The 20,337-nt window shown below is 40.9% G+C and overlaps 1 protein-coding gene across 7 annotated transcripts in view; it reads right to left on the bottom strand.

The window, feature by feature from the left end:
* WASF3 (WASP family member 3) overlaps positions 1 to 20,337 on the bottom strand; it is a 138,483-nt gene that overhangs the window by 104,460 nt on the left and 13,686 nt on the right. For 2 of the 7 annotated variants that reach the window (XM_037891436.2, XM_043531058.1), the window contains exon 2: positions 13,829 to 13,891. The exons of the other annotated variants lie outside the window; for them this stretch is intronic. The gene's annotated coding sequence lies outside the window, so the exon portion shown is untranslated. The remainder of the gene's footprint in view (positions 1 to 13,828; positions 13,892 to 20,337) is intronic. 7 annotated transcript variants of the gene reach the window in all.

Raw genomic sequence — 20,337 nt, 5'->3', positions numbered from 1 at the left:
CCCTGAGGACACAGGATTGTACAGCACCTAGCACAACAGGGCCTTGGGCACTACAGTAATACAAATAATATATAACTAGGTTCCTAGCTATTTGAGAACCACTTCATCACTGTACGCATGTGGAAGGAGAAACTGAAGGCAGTAGGGCTGTCAAGCCATTAAAAAAATTAATCGTGATTAATCGCGCTGTTAAACACTAATAGAATACCATTTAAATATTTTTGGATGTTTTCTATATTTTCAAATATAGATTTCAATTACAACACAGAATACAAAGTGTACAGTGCTCACTTTATTTTTTTTTATTACAAAGATTTGCACTGTAAAAAAGAAAAAAGTATTTTTCAATTCACCTAATACAAGTACTGTAGTGCAATCTCTTTATCATGAAAGTTCAACTTATAAATGTAGAATTATGTACAAAAAAACTGCATTCAAAAATAAAACAATGTAAAACTTTAGAGCCTACAAGTCCACTCAGTCCTACTTCAGCAAATCACTCAGACAAACAAGTTTGGTTACAATTTGCAGGAGATAATGCTCCCCCACTTCTTGTTTATGTCACCTGAAAGTGAGAACAGGCGTTCGCATGGCACTGTTCTAGCTAGTGTCAAGATATTTATACACCAGATGCGATAAAGATTCATATGTCCCTTCATGCTTCAAGCAACATTCCAGAGAACATGCGTTTATGCCGATGACGGGTTCTGCTTGATAACAATCCAAAGCAGAGTGGACCAACCCATGTTCATTTTCACCATCTGCTGGTGGCATCTGACTCAGACGGTTGATTTTCTTTTTTGGTGGTTCGAGTTCTTTGGTTTCCACACCCGAGTGTTGCTCTTTTAAGACTTCTGAAAGCGTGCTCCACACCTCATCCCTCTGAGATTTCGGATGGCACTTCAGATCCTTAAACCTTGGGTCAAGTGCTTTAGCTATTTTTAGAAATCTCACATTGATACTTTCTTTGCGTTTTGTCAAATCTGCTGTGAAAGTGTTCTTAAAACAAACATGCACTGGGTCATCATCTGAGACTGCTATAACATGAAATATATGGCAGAATGTGGGTAAAACAGAACAGGAGACATACAATTCTCCCCCAAGGAGTTCAGTCACAAATTTAGTGAACCTCGCAACAAGGGCTACAAAAGTTCCATGCAAATGCCTGTTCTCACTTTCAGGTGACATTGTAAATAAGAACCAGGCAGCAATATCTCCCATAAATGTTATTAAACTTGTTTGTCTTAGCGATTGGCTGAAGAAGTAGGACTGAGTGGACTTGTAGGCTCTAACGTTTGACAGTGTTTCGTTTTTGAGTGCAGTTATATAACAAAAAAAAATTATATTTGTAAGTTACACTTACACGATAAAGAGATTGCACTACAGTATTTGTCTGAAGTGAATTGAAAAATACTATTTCTTTTGTCATTTTTACAGTGCAAATATTTGTAATCACAAATATTAAGTGAGCACTGTACACTTTGTATTCTGTATTGTAACAGAAATAAATATATTTGAAAATGTAGAAAAACATCCAAAATATTTAATAAATTTCAATTGGTATTCTATTGTTTAACAGTGTGATTAACCATGATTAATTTTATTAATTGTGATTAATTTTTTTTAATTGCGAGTTAACTGTGATTAATTGACAGCCCTAGAAGGCAGCAATTAAAAAATGAAAAAGCAATATAACAAATGGAAAATAGATAGCAATTAAGATAAATCAGAAGTTACGAAGTGTAGAAAATTGACAAGGGAAGCTAAAGGCATCAGGAAAAAATCCATGGTTGGAAGAGCTAAGGACAATGAGTTTTTCGACTATATTAGAACAATAGAAATCATAGCAGTAGTATAGGCCCATTGAGGTGGTAAAATATTTAATGATACAGAAAAGGCAGAAGTGTACAATAAATATTTCTGTTCTATATTTGGAAAGAAGCAGGATGATGTACTGGTACCACATGGAAAATGAAGTACTTTCCCATCCATTAGCAACTGAGGAGGTTAAACAACATCTACTAGGGATGAACAATTTTGAAATCGACAGACCCAAGTAGCATGCACCCAAGAATCCTAAAAGAGCTGGCTGAGGAGATCTCTGGCCTGCTGATGTTAATTTTAATAAATCTTAGAATACCAGGAAAAATCCAGATGAATGGAAGTGTGCTAATGCTGTGCCAATATCCACAAAGGGCAAGCAACATGACCCAGGTAACTATAGGTCAGTTATCCAGACATCAATTGCACACAAAATAATGGAAAAGCTGATCCATGATTTAATTGTTAAAGAACTGGATATAATGAACACCAGTCAACATGATTTTTTGAAAAACAGGACTTGTCAAACAAAACTGATTTCATTCTTTGAGATTACAAATTTGGTTGATAAAGGTGAGAAGGTTACTCACCTTGTGCAGTAACTGAAGTTCTTCAAGATGTGTCCCCCTGTGGGTGCTCCACTTCAGGTGCCGGTGCACCCACAGGGGGACACATCTCGAAGAACTTCAGTTACTGCACAAGGTGAGTAACCTTCTCTTCTTCGAGTGCTGTCCCTGTGGGTGCTCCACTTCAGGCGAATGCGGGGCAGTGCTCTCATGAAGATGGAAGGGGCTTCGGAGTGGAGTTCGTTGTTGCTGAGGCTAGTACAGTGAGGCCTAGTCTTGTGTCTGAGCTTGACCAGAGAGTAATTACATAGTGGTTCATGAATGTGTGTTCAGAGGCCCAGGTAGCCACCCTACAGATGTCTAGAATGGGCACACTGTGTAGGAATGCTATGGAGGTAGATAAACCTCTCTTGTCGAGTGTGTTCTGATGGTCGGAGGGGCTTCAGTGTCGTGTAGTGAATAGTACATATGGATACAGCTGGATAGCCATTTAGATAATCTTTGGGTAGATATGGCAGAGCTCTTCGATCATTCTGTTGACACAAAAAGTCGAGGTGATTTTTGGAGGGGCTTTGTTCTGTCCAGATAAAATGCTCAGGCGTGGAGCACATCCAATGTGTGCAGGACTGCATCTTGAGCATTAGTGTGTAGTTTTGGATTAAATGTAGGTAACTGAATCGGTTGGTTGAGGTGGAATGAGGACGATATTCTGAGCACAAACTTAGGATGTGTTCTATGTGTCACTTTATCCTTGAAGAAGAATATGTATTGGGGGGTGAGCCATGGGAGCCCCTATCTTCCTAACTCTTTGTGTGGATGTAATGGCGACCAGGAATGTCACTTTCATAGGAAGCAAAGTAACGTGGATGTGGCTAAGGGTTCAAATGGGGCTCTAGTTAGACTTCTGAGCACCAGATTTAAGTCCCATGCTGGCATAGGTTCTTAGATGTCTGGGTATACGTTCTGTATGCCCGTGAGAAATCACTTCGTAATCAGGTGAGCGAATACCAAAGACCCATCTACCTGCTGATGGAAGGCCCTGATGGCAGCGAGATTAACTCTAACCGTGCTCGTAGCAAGCCCTCAGTTCTTTAGGGATAATAAACATTGCAGGATTAGTGGAAGTGGTGCCTGGCTTGCAGATATTTATTTGTTCTGGCACTGCAGGAAGAATTTTTTCCATTTTTGGAGGTAAGCAGTATACGTATTGTGTTTCCTGCTGTTTATTAACACTTGTTTTACTTGTTCTGAGCAGGTCAGTCAGTCACGATGGAGCCATGACAGAGCTACACCTCCAGGTGAAGTTTCTCCGGGTCCTGAGAGAGAATATTCCATAGGTGAGGGAGAGTGAACGGTGTATAGATCGCCATGCATGTCAGGTTAGGGAACCATGTCTGTCTGGGCCATGTTGGTACTATGAGTATTATTTTGGCCATTGGTTCATATTTTGTGTATTACTCTGAAAATTAGGAGTATTAGTGGGAATGTGTATAGGAGAGGAGCGTTCCATTGGATGAGAAAAGCATCCCCCAGGGATCATGCTCCTAGTCTTGCTTGTGAGCAAAACCCTGGCCATTTCTCGTTTACTGATGTTGAACAGATCTATGTGTGGGGATCCCCACATGTGAAAAATGTGTTGTGTTATTTTGTCTTTCGGTTCCTGTGTGTGCTCCTGGGAAAGCTGTCTGTTTAAGCACATGTTCAATAGCTTAAGAACTAGCTAACTGACAAAATGTAATTGTCAACTGGGAATCATCAAGTGGTAATGTTTTTAGTTGGGTTCCATAGAAACCCAGTGAGGAAGCAGTCACTAGTCATCATTTTTATCAATGATTTAGAAGTAAATATAAAATCATTAGTGATAAAATTTGTGGATGACAAATATTGGCAGAGTGGTAAATAATGAGGACAGGGCATTCAAACGGAGCATTCTTGATTGGTTAGTAATTTGAGCCCATTAACACAAAATGAGTTTTAGTGCAACCAAATGCAAAGTTACGAATCTAGGAATAAGGAATGCAGGAACTATCCCTACAGAACAGGGACTGTATTGTGGTAAACAGTGATTTTGAAAAGGATTCAGGGATATCAGTGGACAAAACTCAAAATAAGATCCCTAAGCAAAAAGGGCTGCAATCCTTGTAGGTATAAATAGGGGACTAGTGAGCAGGTGTAGGGAGGTGGTATACGGCACTGGTGAGATCGACAGTGGAATACCGCATACTGGTGTCCACATTTTAAAAAGGATATTGAAAATTGGAGGAAATATAGGAAAGAGCCACAAAAAAAGACTGAAGGCTGAAGAAAACGTTTTACAGTGAGATACTTAAGCTAAACAGATTGAGTTCTATCAAAAAGAAGATTGAAGAAATTTGATTACAGCATATTACAGTATCTTCACAGGGAGAAAAAGCGGGTACTAGAGGGCTCTTAAATCTAGCAGATAAAGATATAACAACCACCAACAGCTGGAAGCTTAAGCCAGACAAATTCAAATTAGAAATAAGGCACACGTTATTAACAGTAAAGGAAGATTAACCATGGGAATAAGCTACCAAGGGAAGTAAGTGGTGGATTCCCTATTTCTTAATGTCATCAGATTGAGACCAGATGTCTTTCTGGAAAGTGTACTTCAGTCTAACACAAGTTACTGGGCTCAATACAGGGACAACTGGATGAAATTTAATGGCCTGTGATATAAAAGAGGTCAGAGTAGACAATCTAATGGTGCCTTCTGGCATTAAACTCTATAAATCTATGAATATGAATACCATGAAAAGAGACGATATTAGCAGGAATGCTAAAGCTAATTTAAATACATGGTTATAACAGTGTGGCCAGGTTTTCTCTGCAGAAAGCACATCACACAGAAATTTGCTTTCTTAACTGGTATGAGAAAGCCCAAGTTTTCTGATCTTTTAAGACATGGCGCAAAGTCTATTTTTAAATGTTCTGGCCATTGCCTGCAGGTGTGTGGGTGTGCAGTTATTTCTCCAGGGGAGATGTGAGAGTTAAGGAAATATTTTCTTTAAACTTTCATTTTTAAAAACTATTTTATTAAAACCATACACATGCATCACTGGACTGTTATTGGGAAAATGTGTAAGTTAATTTAAAACTAATTATACATATTAAATAAAAAACACTCACGATAAAAGAAAGGGGTAAACAAGAGATGTTAAGAATGAAGGTGGGCAATTTGCTGACTTTTAAAAATTATTTTTTAAAAGAAGAGTATGTGGTAATGTTGATCCGAGGTAGGCTCACTTAGTGCCACCAGAGGCCTATATTCTGCTATGAACAAATATAGATCTGCAAGGATTAGTTCCCCATTAAATTTCCTATTTCCTTTTTTTTTTTTTTTTTTTAATAAAAGTCCAATAGGATAGTATTTTAACTTTTCTGCAAGATCATATTATACAGCATTAAATGTTATTTTATCTTGGTGTCAAAACAAAGTCAATGTATTTAGAGAGAAACTTCTGATTATGGAACTCTAGCGTCCAATGGATGAAGACTTTCCTGAGTACAGACTGTGGGTCGGACCATCAGCTGTCAGCCTCAAACATAAAATTAAAACTGAAAAGTTTACAAAGTTTTACAGGTCCACTGCCTTTGGACTTGTCCAGAATCAATGAACGTTATATAACTTTTGGCCAGGATGGGTATGAAGCATTGGCACAGGTGGAAGAGGAGAACAATCGCAATTAAATTTGGAACAACACAAAAACTATTATGCTTGAAACTACCAAAGCACACAGTACAAAAAGTCAGTGTCAAATTGCACCATGGTTAACTGAGAAGGTGTTTGAGTTGGTGGAAAAGTGACAGAATGAAAGACAAAACACACAGGAGAGAATACGAGGAATTGAGCAGGACAGACACAAAGGCAGATGAAAAAATATTTAAGGGTAAGATGTATGCAACTTGAGAATTATATAGAATAATAATACATTCAGTCAGAAGAAGTCAGGCTTCTTACCTAAAGGTTTTTCCTGCCATGATCATAATAAAAGACAATCAAGCCAGAGTCCTCACTGAGGGTGATATTAAATGTAGATGGAGAGGATACTGTGCAAATCTGTATGCTTCACCAGAGTCGCTCATAATACAGGACAACAAAAGAAATTACAGAGCCAGGCCATCAATCCTGCAAGAGGAAGTGTTGGATGCTATCATGAACACGAAGCCTTGGAAAGAAGCAGGCGTAGATAACTGTTAAAAGCAATTGGAGATCAGTGCCATGATCTCATGTGAAAAATTTGTAGTGGTAACCAACCCGAGATATGCTGATGGCATGACACTCTTTGCTACGACTGATGCAATGCAATAAATATTGGAGTCAATTAGTGAGGAATATGGACTATTCCTGAACGTGATAAAAACACAATTCACGTACGCTGATACGACGAACAAAAAACAAGATACAAGGAGATATCACGATTAACAGAGAAGCTGTAGAGGCAGCTGTGACCCTAAAAGCCCTTCGATCCCAATTGGCAAAGGGTTCGCTGTCATAAAACAACAACTCCTATCAAGCTTGACAAACTGACTACAGCAAATCACACTGATATAGTATTTAGAAGAATTTATTTATCAATAAAGAATGCTGAGTAGCGTATCAAATAAAAGCATGTATCATACTGATTCTAAGCATTGCAAGGTGTATATATGGGTGTTATGTAAGAATCTGGATCTAGATCCTGATTTTACTGAATTCTGTTTCCACTATCCTTACTCAGTACCACTTAAAACAAGTTTATTAACAGAGTTTTATCATAAGCAGATCTCAGTACTGTAATATTAAGTAAAGTGTGAATTCTTAGTTGATTGCACAAACAAGCTTGTGTATACTGGCTCTTTGGAGATTCTGAGCTGGTAATTTCTGAGAGCATCCAGTGACAGAGGATGGATGCTCCGGGAAGGGCTTAGGAACTGGAGTGCACCAAGTATTACCTGCAAGGCAAAAGTAAGGGCTGGCAGACCCCTCAGAAGTTTGTCAGGGGTGACTAACAGACTGGGGTCATAGGGAACTGTCACCCAGGTTAGCACCAGCAAATTTCTTGCTAAGGCATAGGTGTAATAAGGTGACCCATAATTCTGGGCTTGCCAAGGAAGTGTCTCACCAGTATCTGAATATAATTATTTGGCAACATATAAATTCAAGCAGGATGTTCCGAAGAAATTGGAAGATGACTAAGGATTGCTCACTCAGCTATGGCCTCTTTTAAGGAAATGTGGAAAATCAGTGGCATCTCAAAATGTACAAAGATGACGCTGGTTAAAAGCCTTTTTTTATCCATGGAGATTTATGGATGTGAATCATGGGAAGTTAATGCTGCTGACAAGAAGAAAACTGAAGCATTTGAAATGTGGTGCCGCAAAGGACTCTTGTGTATCTCCTGGATGGAAAAAAAGAAATGCCTATGTTAGAAATATTACTGGAGAGTATCAGACCCTGATGTCAGAAATCAACTTATATTTTAGTCACATTAGGCACAGAGATGGAAATAACCTTGAGGAAGTTATTATGGAAGGAATAATGGAAGGTTATCGTAGTAGTGGACGACCAGCAAGATGGATAGATTGTGTGTGACATTTCCCCTGGAAGGTCAGCTGCTGAGTGCCTGAAATTAGTGCTGGATCGTGAAGGCTTTCAAAAATTCTAATTGATGTCACTGGTATTCAGACATGAATAAATGGATTTACTTATTTACTATGAATAAACAGAATTGCTGAATATCAAATATCTGACTTTTAGATCTCTTGGCATTTTTTTAAAAACACTGCAGAATTAACTTATTAAGAATTAAAGGTTAAATAAAGTCTCCAAACAAGCAAGAAGATATACTTAAGCATTTCTCTTCTCCCTCCCTCTCCTCTGCTCTGCTCTGCATTTAGGACATATGTTTGTGATTAATAATATTTCACAGATGCAGGCTACAGGACATATCTGAATTCACTATTCACAGGTGAGTGCATTCTGTATATTGGCAGAGTGTGATCTCAGCTTTTCCTTTCTGAATGAATTCCTTATTTCCCCAGCAAATCTGTGACAGGAATCCCACCACACCTTCAAAATTGTAATAATGTAGTCTTGACACAAGCAATTTTTCATTTGTTATCAAGTGCATTGTAACTTCTTTGCCATCCGATTGCCCCCCCGGGCTCATCTAGACTGAATACACTACAAAAAGTGCTAAAGACAATCTGAACAAGAAATGAGGTTTTAAAAGATGAGTGCATATAGCACAAAGGGGGGCAAACTACGGCCCGCAGGCCACATCTGGCCTGCAGGACTCTTCCCTCTGGCCCCCAAGCTCCTGCCAGGGAATGGGGTCAGGACACGCTTGCAGAGAAGCCAGCCCAACTCCCGGGCACTGCGGTGAGTGAGGCGGAGCCTAGCCCCTGCCCTTCTGCTTCCCTTCCTCCCTCACAGTCACAGTTCTCCCAGCACCTGGGCAGTGTGACTGCAGATCCAGCCAGGCAGCACGGCTATAGTGCCGCCAGACCTGGTGCTCCAGGGCGGTGCGGTCGGGGAGCAGGGGGGTTTGCAGGGGAGTGGTCAATGGGCCTGGGCCCTGCTGCCGGTGATGGGGCAAAGCAAGCTAGGGCCCCCCTCCACCCCCAGCAGCCAAGCCCAGACAGGGAGCGAGCCCTGCCCGACTGCCAGGGAGAGCAGCCAAACGAGCGGGGGAAACACACAGGGAAAGGACTGAGCCCCCCTTTCCCCCACCCCACAGGTAACGTGGGGTGGGGAGAGCAGGGAGGGTTGGATGGGGGTGGGGGGGGCCCCAGGGAGGCGGTCAGGGGGTGGGGAGCAGGGGAGATTGGATGGGGTGAGGGGTCCCAGGGGGATAGTCAGGGGCATAGAGCAGGGGTGTTTGGATAGGATGTGGGAGTCCTGGGGGGCAGTTGGGGGGGGACTGGATGAGGGTGCAGGTTCCAGGGGGCTGGATAGGGGGTGGGGCCCAGGCCACGCCTCACTGTTTGGGGAGGCATAGCCTCCCTCAGCCTTCCCTACCCGGCCCTCCATACAATTTCTGTACCCGTTTTGGCCTTAGGACCAAAAAGTTTTCCCACCCTGGTATAGCACATTGTACCATGTGAGCGCTGGGCATAAATAAATGTTTTGAAACAAAAACAAGGCTAAACAGAAATGAGCGCTACGGTATGTATGTGATTCAAAGAACAAGCTGTCTGTCCAAGAGAGGATTCCTTCAGAAAGGAACATAAAGGATTTAAAGCAAGACAACATTTTACACAGATTGAGGATTAAAATATCTGAGTTGCTGATCTTCATCACAATAATAGTGAGAAAGAATTTAGATTTCCTTTTTTAAAAAAATTGTTTCCAGATGCCTATGGAATGCATGACACAGCATCCTGGATTGAATAAGACACTAGATGTGTTATCAGTTAAAGAAAGGAGGACAAACATTTTAGATCTGTAGTGCGAACCTGCATTTTTACCTCCCTGCACCTATACAATTTCAGACTTCTGAGGGCATGTCTACACTAAAAGCTTAAGTCAACCTATATGAGGTCAACTTACAGCCACCGCAGTAATTATTGCAGTGGCTCATGTCCACACTACCCTCCATTGGTCAGTGTTACGTGTCCTCACGAGCAGCAACTCCACCGACATAAGAGGAGGAGTATGGGGAGCTGAGAGCCCAGGCTCTCCGCTCCATTCGCGGCTCCCCGCCACGGTCCTGGCTGCCCCACGAGCTCCCGGCTCCCCACCAGCCGCCCTTCCAGCCCACCCCAACTCCCCACCCTCTATTCCCTGCCTCTGCTGCTCAAACAATAACTTGAGTCCCAACACCTGTTAGTTTTCTGTTCCACTCCCATCTGCATGTAATTTTCCCCATTGGCTCCTATGCACTGAACACCTTCACTATCCCAGTTAGTCAAGTCATCAACATCTCATTCTCTCTTAAAAATCCACTTAGTCCATGAGGCCCACAAGAACTGAATCATCATTTAAATGGAAACACAAACTATGTCACATCCTGACCTTTGATTCCCCAGTATGTCCCACCTTCCATAAACACGGACATACACTGGTTAGTTTTCACTCTGCTGTTCTATGGGAAAGCTCCAAGTAACTGCTGAGGCTCTGAAGCTACGTACATACTAACAAAGACAGGAATTCATCGGTTACACTCAGTTCACATTTGGAATGTTTTCTTTGCAACAAGAGGGAATAGTGGGTTTTTTGTTGGGTTTTTTTTGCATGGGGAGGTTTGCTTTCATTAAATAAAAGCTCTCACCTGTAAAAGCTCGCTATTTGCTCTGGGCAATGGGGTTACACAAGTATTTAGGGATTTGAAATAGAGACCCTTTGTTACCAGTGATGAAGCACAGGAAAGAACCTATCTAGCTTGACTCTCAGAGTAGGTCTACTACATGATAATTAAACACCTGCAGCTGACCCAGGTCAGCTGACTCCAGCACGTAGGGTTCGGGCTGTGGGGCTGTAAAACTGTTGTGTAGACATTTGGGCTCAGGCTGGAGCCTGAGCTCTGGGACCCAGCAAGGAAGGAGGGTTCCAAAGCCTGGGCTCCAGCCGAAGCTTAAACGTCTACATAGCAATTTTTAGCTCTGAAGCCCAAGCCAGTTGACCCATCCCAGCTGCAGCCAAGTTGCAGGTCTTTTATTCCAGTGCAGAAATACCCTCAGAGCCCAGGAGGAGACTGCGGGCCTTGCAGTAAAAAAAAAAAAAAAAACTGTCACGTGAACACATCCGAAACAAAAAAAGAAAAAACTGAGAAAAATATGGAAGCCCAAAATATCAATTTTAAAGGACTTTTAGGGCTAGAACTGTATTAGAATACAATCCATGTAAATGTGAAAAATATTTGTGTACCTTGACAACAGGGACACACGATATTAAATTATGTCATTTTAACTTTACAATGTCCAGATTATTTGGATTTCTACAGCAGGGATTTATGGAGGCATTTTTATAAGAATGTGCTGTTGCAGCTGAAGTACTGCAACATAGGTGATGAATGTCCACATTTAACCTGTGATTCAGAATAGCCTGGCATCTGGAAAACAAGTTTCAAATCATATTTTGAGATAGTAATTGATGGTTCCTAAAACCCTGCAAGAAATGCCATGGCATTTTTCTCATTTGAAAAACCAAAGCTACTCTGTACACCACTCATATAGACTGAGTTGAGCCTTTACGTGTATGTCAGTCACAGCAAATTTGATTTTGTAAAAATGTTAGCATGTGAAGGAAGCCCTGCTAGACTCAAAAATCCATGCTTCAGCAGAACTTTGCTACCTTCTAGCAGACATGACCTTTCCATTTAATATTGTCATGCAGCTCTTGTATGTTAAGCTTTCAATGATAGTTTTCATTGTCTGTTGATCACAAATTCCCCTCCATAGCACAGCGTGGAGAAGTGGTGTACAGAAGATTCATAGCTTTAACTTTTTTTAAGGCCTGAAGGGACCATTATGACCATCTAGTCTGACCTTCTGCAAAACACAAGCTTAGAACTACACTAAGTAATTCATGCACTGATCACAGTAACTGTGGTTTAAGAAATTAATCCAACCTAGATTTGAAGACTTGATTTACATTGCCTTTTTACAGGACCAAGTATATATATAAATTACTGTTTCGGACTGTATTCTGTTTGAAAGAAAAATATAATCACATCATGACCGCTAGATTAATGCTCAGCTCATCTTTATTAGGACGTCACCCAAGTTGAAGTCCCACGTGATAAACACAATTTTTCTTTCTGTGAGTTACAGACTGATACTTAGGGAGCCACTTGCCCTGTTGTCCATTCTGATTTTAGTGGACTACAAGAGATCCCCGCTAGTTCCCCACCTTGGCTTTATCAGTTAGAATACTGAGCTATAAGATCCTGTGCTTCCAAGTATTGATAACTAACAGATAATGGTAGCTTTCAAATAGGCCACCACCACTTCCACCACCACCCCACTCTCCTTTTACCAACTACCCTTGCTAAGTAGGTCGGGATGTTAAAAGGACAGGCATTCTCCCATCAGGTTTCAATAATGCCAGCTTTGTCCCTTCCCCCCCCCACAAGACCATTTCAAATTCCTCCCTTTTATTATTAAGGCTTCTAAATCATGGGAGTGCTATTTAAATACCAGCATGATAGGCATCCTAAATATATTCCTCAGACTTGATACCTTTCAGTTTACAGTAGCTTTCAATTTACAGTTATCCAGGTAATTTTCAATCCATGTGACAATATTCATATTCAATGCAAATTTAGTTCATTTCCTTGGATTTTTGAGCCATTACCCAGTGCTTTACTAATACACTCTATTCAGCTATTGATTTAGCAATTAGACAAATAATAACTGATTAACATTATAAACCCAAGCTGTTTATTTCTAAGTGTCATTATCCTTCAGGCATGCACTTACTATCAATATTGGTTCCATTAGTGTATTATTTCTAAATATTAATCAATAAAACTCAGTATGGGTCTAAATTTCAGAGGTGTTAAGCAACCACAGCTTCAATTAAAGTAACAGGATTCGTGGATACTCAAAATCTCTGAGGGGGGAGGGAGAGGGAAATCAGACCCCAAGGCTATATTCACACTACCCCACAGTTCAGATTACAGGGTGCATGAATAGTGGTGCGTACCAAAGCGCCGAGCTGTAACTCTACTGGGTGAACCTCTTCAAACAGGACTATGTAACAAAGTAGGAACATTTTAGTTTATGCCCTCAGCAGCCACACGGGGGAGTTACAGTGAAGCACTTTGGTGCACACTACTGTTCATACCACTATAGTCTGAACTGTGGGACAGTGTAGACAAGCCCTAAATTTATAGTGTACTTCAAAAAGAAAAAAAAAAGTTTTCAATGCAACATCACAATTCCAATAATCACACAGACAAGTAAAGCTTGACTCAACATTTAAATTTAGCTTTGAAAATTACTACAGGCTGATTGTCCTCTGGACAGGCAGACACAATAACTCCATGGAAGACAACTCTTGCCAGATACAGATGAGCATTTACAAGGGTAACAGGTAACCGTGCTCGTCATTTCAATCTTGACCACCAGCTATGACGACATCATTAAGCTTAAGCTTCCAAAACATTTAACACTTGATTCTGCAGAAAACATAATTATGCTAGATGTTTTGAAAATAGATCACTTTTTTCCCCTTTTACAAACACATGGAGATGCCAGACATATGCTTGTTTTCAAAACAACAACTGTTAAGAAGGAAGAACGCTCTTTATGAGGTTCTTGGCAAAAATAACATTCTATGGTTTTATGAAATATGACAGCAGGCAGCTTACTAAACTCAGTAATAAGGAAGAGGGTAGCTGCATTTGGCATAGTATCCCATGTTTTACACCCCTTTCCCTCATTTTTAAGATTCACCCTGAGCCCCTTTTGGGATCAATTGGGGAGGAACGTACCTTGCATTGCTCTCCAGTAAGCATGTCCAGCAGACCAAAAAACCCCACACAGTGTCAAAGAGTCTAGAGGAAACCACATAAAACAGAAGGGTGTCATGATCGTTTTTTGCACAGCACAGGGGAGAAAGAAGCAGGTTGAAAAGTGAAGTAAAGAAGAGTTCAGAAAAAACTAGGGAAAGAAGAAGGAGAAAGACTGAGGTGTGAGGAACTAAAACAGGGGCGGGGAAAACACCACCCAAGTGAAGAGGAGAGATAGCAAAAAGAGAAATTAACAGCTTCATTTTAAGTTGTAGGACACCGGGGGAGAAGGGATTGTAACAGGGCTTTTCAGCTGCCAAAAGCAACATAAACATCTTACGGTGGTGGTGGTTGTGTTTAATTCACCATCACCTGTTTTCAGCAAGGAAGGGTAGTAATCCCAATAAAAACAAACAAGCAAGAGCAATATTGGATTCTCTGACAAAACTGTCAATTAGGCTGCTAAATATGATAGTTGGTTTTGTGCTGTTAGTTGGCATATCTCTACTGGATGGATGCTTCTGAACTTAGTTTAGCAGCCTGTTTATGCTGGCCCAAGTTTTACTCCACATATGTGGAATGATGGAGCAGAACAGGATGACTGCTTCCTTACACGCTGTAGACAGGTGTGTGAGAGGGGAAAATGTATGATCATGGGGGACTTTAATTTGACTGACATATGCTGGATGTCTCATGCTGCCAGTGCTAAAACATCCTTGGAATTTCCAAACATTATAGATGACAATTGCCAAACTCAGTAACTGTGGCAGCCAACACAGAGGAATTCTATATTACAGCTTGTCTTAACAGACAAAGGAAGAACCAATTACAGATCTAAAAGTTAATGCTAGTTTAAATACAAGTGACCATGACTTGATCACATTTATAATGTGGAAGAAGAATAAAGTCAGTAATATATATACTTGGTGTTTTAATAGGGCCAGTTTCACTAAGCTGAAAATAATTATAAGCTAAATCAGCTGCAAGGAAGAATTTAATCAGAAAAATTTGAATGATAATTGGCAATGATTTACGAACACCTTACTAGATGCCCGAAAAGCCACAATCAAGGAAGAAGGCTGTGCTGATTAAAAAAACCAACTTGGTTTAGAGGGGAAGTGAAGGCAGCTCTAAAAACCCATACGTATACATACATACACATATACATTACACACACACACACCCCACATGAGAGAAAAAGGAATCTGCAAATAATGAACATAAATCAGAAGTTAATAATTGTAGAAAATAAAAAAGGGAAGCCATAGGACACAAGGAGAGCTCTACAGCCAGCAGACTTAAAGACAGTAAGGAGGTTTTTTTCATATATTAGGAACAAAAAGAATCCTGACAATGGTATTGGTCCATTACTAGCGGGAAATGGCAGAATTATCAATAATGATGCAGAAATAGTCAATAAATATTTCTGTTCTGTATCTGGGGGAACAAAAACAAAAGATATAGTCTCATCATATGGTGATCACACTCTTTCCAGTATCTCTGGAAGATCACTCCTGGGGGAATTCTATGCATGTGTACAGAATTCAAGTCCCCTGCAGATTTCTTTGCTTCCCTGTAGAAAATGACAGGGAAACAAAGGGAAGCCACAAGAGCATTCACACGCCCCTCCCCAGTAGCACAGGCGTGTCATTTCAGGCGCCTGAGCAGCCGGCGAAGGGGTAAATCAATGCAGAGGGGCTGGGGATGCCCCTGCCAATGACTTCTACCCTGTGCTAGGCTCAGCTGCTAGTCCCAGCTTGGGGAGGATGGGACTGTAAAGAGTTGTTGAGGCCAAATCAGACCCATTCCCACCCCCAGAAACCTCCTGACTGCAGGAAGCTCCAATCCCTCCCAGCTTCCTGCCCCCATTTTTCCTGAGCCGCAGGGGGAGGTGTCAATGTACGGAGAGCTGATCCCCCGTCTGCCCAACCACTATGCATCCAGACCCCCCCATATCCAGATGCTCCCCGACCTGCCTCACCCGCCCTGCACACAGAAACCCCACAGAGCTACCTGCACCCAGACTGCCCCATAAAGAACCCTCTCACCCCACACCTGGATCCCCCCACACTAAGCTCCTCCACACTTAGATCCTGCCGGGCTGAGCCTGCTTGCCCCACACCTAGATTGGGAGCCAAAGCTGGGCATGCAAGTAAGACTATCCCTCTTGCTTACTATCTTGGTGCACCTGGTGCGGAGGGGTAGGGCCCCAGGTGTTTCTGGGCAAATCCAGCCTTTGTGCTGTGTCAGGGTCCATGTTCCAGGGGGGAGATGAAGGCTCCAGGGTGATCTCTCCACCTCCATGTGGCCAGTGGCCTGTGTTCCCCACTGCCATGCTGGAGCCTCCACATTTATCAACAAGTAAAATATGTAGAATTTTAAAATATTGTTTGCAGATTTGAGGCGGGGGGGTTAGTTTTTGGGAACAGAATTCCCTCAGGAGTAGAAATTAAACAGAAGCTACTAAAGTTAAACATTTTTTAAATCAGCAGATCAGATAACTTACATTCAAGAGAGTTTTAAAAAAGCTGGATGAGGAGCTTGCTGAACCATTAATGTTGATTTTTCAATAAGTCATGGAGCACTGGGGACATTCCACAAGACTGGAAGAAAGCTAATGTTGTGCCAATTTTTAATAACGAGTAAGCAGGATGACTCAGGTAATTATAGACCTGTCATTGATCTCAGACAAGATAATGAAACAGCTGATATGGGACTCAAAAAAATTAAAGAAGGATACTGTTATTAATGCAAATCAACATGGGTTTATGGAAAATAGACCCTGTCAAACTAATCTGATTTTTTTTTTTTAAGGATATTACAAGTTTGGTTGGCAAAAGTAAGTGTTGCCATAATATACTTAGACTTCTGCAAGGTGTTTCACTTGGTACTTCATGAGATTTAGATTAAAAACTAGAATACAAAATTAACATGCCACACACTTAAATGGTTTAAAAACTAGCTAACTGAAACATCTCAAAAAGTTACTATAAATGGGAAATCATTATCAAGCAGAGGTGTTTCTAACTGGGTCCTACAGAGGTCAGTTCTTGGCCCTATGCATCTTATTGAAGACTTGGAAGAAAACATAAATCATCACTGAAAGTCTGCAAACAACACAAAAATTGGGGGAATGGTGAACAATGAAGAGAACAAGTCACTGATTCAGAGCGAGCTAGACTGGTAAACTGGGTGCAAGCAAAAAATGTGTGTTTTAATGCAGCCAAGTGTAAATGTATGCATCTGGGAACAAAGAACATAAGAATGGCCATACTGGATCAGACCAAAGGTCCATCCAGCCCAGTATCCTGTCTACCAACAGTGGCCAATGCCAGGTGCCCCAGAGGGAGTGAACCTAACAGGTAATGATCTAGTGATCTCTCTCCTACCATCCATCTCCACCCTCTGACAAACAGGCTAGCGACACCATTCCTTACCCATCCTGGCTAGTAGCTATTTATGGACTTAACTTTCATAAATTTATCCAGTTCTCTTTTAAACCCTGTTATAGTCCTAGCCTTCACAACCTCCTCAGGCAAGGAGTTCCACAGGTTGACTGTGCACTGAGTGAAAAAGAACTTCCTTTTGTTTTAAACCTGCTTCCCATTAATTTCATTTGGTGGCCCATAGTTCTTATATTATGGGAACAAGTAAATAACATTTCCTTATTCACATTCTCCACACCACTCATGATTTTCTATACCTCTATCATATCCCCCCTTAGTCTCCTCTTTTCCAAGCTGAAAAGTCCTAGCCTCTTTAATCTCTCCTCATATGGGACCCGTTCCAAACCCCTAATCATTGTAGTTGCCCTTTTCTGAACCTTTTCTAATGCCAGTATATCTGTTTTGAGTTGACGGGACCACATCTGTATACAGTATTCAAGATGTGGGCGTACCATGGATTTATATAAGGGCAATAAGATATTCTCGATCTTATTCTCTATCCCTTTTTTAATGATTCCTAACATCCCGTTTGCCTTTTTGACTGCCGCTGCACACTGCGTGGACTTCTTCAGAGAAATATCCACGATGACTTCAAGATCTTTCTCCTGATTAGTTGTAGCTAAATTAGCCCCCCCAACATATTGTATGTATAGTTGGGGTTATTTTTTCCCAATGTGCATTACTTTACATTTATTCACACTAAATTTCATTTGCCATTTTGTTGCCCAATCTCTTAGTTTTGTGAGATCTTTTGAAGTTCTTCACTGTCTGCTTTGGTCTTAACTATCTTGAGCAGTTTAGTATCATCTGCAAACTTTGCCACCTCACTGTTTACCCCTTTCTCCAGATCATTTATGAATAAGTTGAATAGGATTGGTCCTAGGACCGACCCTTGGGGAACACCACTAATTACCCCTCTCCATTCTGAAAATTTACTTTTTATTCTTATCCTTTGTTCCCTATCTTTTAACCAGTTCTCAGTCCATGAAAGGATCTTCCCTCTTATCCCATGACAACTTAATTTAGCTAAGAGCCTTTGGTGAGGGACCTTGCAAAGGCTTTCTGGAAATCTAAGTACACTATGTCCACCGGATCCTCTTGTCCACATGTTTGTTGACCCCCTCAAAGAACTCTAATAGATTAGTAAGACATGATCTCCCTTTACAGAAACCATGTTGACTTTTGCACAACAATTTATGTTCTTCTATGTGTCTGACAATTTTACTCTTTACTATTGTTTCAACTAATTTGCCTGGTATTGACATTAGCTTTACTAGTCTAATTGCCAGGATCACCTCTAGAGCCCTTCTTAAATATTGGCGTTACATTAGCTATTTTCCAGACTTTGGGTACAGTAGCTGATTTAAAGGACAGGTTACAAACCATAGTTAATAGTTCCGCAATTTCACATTTGAGTTCTTTCAGAACTCTTGGGTGAATGCTATCTGGTCCCGGTGACTTGTTACTGTTAAGTTTCTCAATTAATTCCAAAACCACCTCTAGTGACACTTCAATCTGTGACAATTCCTCAGGATTTGTCACCTACAAAAGACGGCTCAGGTTTGGGAATCTCCCTAACATCCTCATGTGAAGACTAAAGGAAAGAATTCATTTAGTTTCTCCGTGATGACTTTATCATCTTTAAGTGCTCTGTTTATATCTCAATTGTCCAGAGGCCCCACTGGTTGTTTAGCAGGCTTCCTGCTTCTGATATACTTAAACATTTTGTAATTACCTTTTGAGGTTTTATCTAGCAGTTCTTCAAACTCCTTTTTGGCTTTTCTTATTACATTTTTTCATTTAATTTGGCAGTGTTTATGCTCCTTTCTATTTATCTCACTAGGATCTGACTTCCACTTTTTAAAAGATGCCTTTTTATCTCTCACTGCTTCCTTTACATCGTTGTTAAGCCAAGTGGCTCTTTTTTAGTTCTTTTACTGTGTTTTTTAAATTTGGGGTATACATTTAAGTTGAGCCTCTATTATGGTGTCTTTGAAAAGTGTCCATGCAGCTTGCAGGGATTTCACTCTAGTCACTGTACCTTTTAATTTCTGTTTAACTAACCTCCTCATTTTTGCATAGTTCCCCTTTCTGAAATTAAATGCCAGAGTGTTGGGCTGTTGAGGCATTCTTCCCACCACATGAGGCCATACATACATGATGGGGGACTCTATTCTGGCAAGCACTGACACTGGAAAAGATTTGGCGGTTGTGGTGGATAAACAGCTGAACATGAGCTCCTACTATGACCAAAAGAGCTATTGCAATCCTTGGATTCAGAAACAGGGAACCTTAAGTAGGAGCAGAGAGGTTATTTTACCTCTGTGTTTGGCACTGGTGCTGGAATACCACATCCAGTTCTGGTGCCTACAATTCAAGTCAGATGTTGATAAGTTGGAGAGGGTTCAGAGAGGAGCCACGAGAACGATTAAAAGATCAGAAAACATGATAATGAGACTCAAGGACCACAATTTGTTTAGCTTAACAAAGAGAAGTTTAAGGGGTGACTTGATTACAGTCTATAATTACCTACATGGGGAATAAATATTTGATAATGGCTCTTCAATCTAACAGAGGAAAGGTATAACATGAACCAAAGGCTGACCGTTGAAGCTAAATACATTTACACCTTATTTCCAGACTGAATTTAACAATGAATAATTAGCCATCGGAATAATTTACTGTGGCAGATTCTCCGTCATTAACAATTTTAAATCAAGATTCCATATTTTTTCTAAAAGATGTAGTCTAGGAATTATTTGGGGGAAGTTCTATGCCCTGTGCTATACAGGTCAGACTGGCTAACAACAATGGTCACTTCTGGGCTTAGAATCTATCAATCTATGAAGAGGGTTTCCAAATGGTCTTTGAAGTTTCTAGGCATGGTAAACTTTCCACATCCTCCCTTGGAGCTCACCATTCCCTGCCAGTCATTAATTCGCTCCTCAGTCAAGAGATGACAGAGCAGGTCCAGGACACAGATGGATGGTTATTCCAGGCCTCAGGAGGGAAACTTCTCTCCTCCCCTTATTTCCACTGAAGAAA

The sequence above is a fragment of the Chelonia mydas genome, chromosome 1, assembly GCF_015237465.2.
Source record: "Chelonia mydas isolate rCheMyd1 chromosome 1, rCheMyd1.pri.v2, whole genome shotgun sequence".
Lineage (NCBI taxonomy): Eukaryota > Metazoa > Chordata > Testudines > Cheloniidae > Chelonia > Chelonia mydas.
This window is presented reverse-complemented; position numbering and strand designations above follow the sequence as displayed.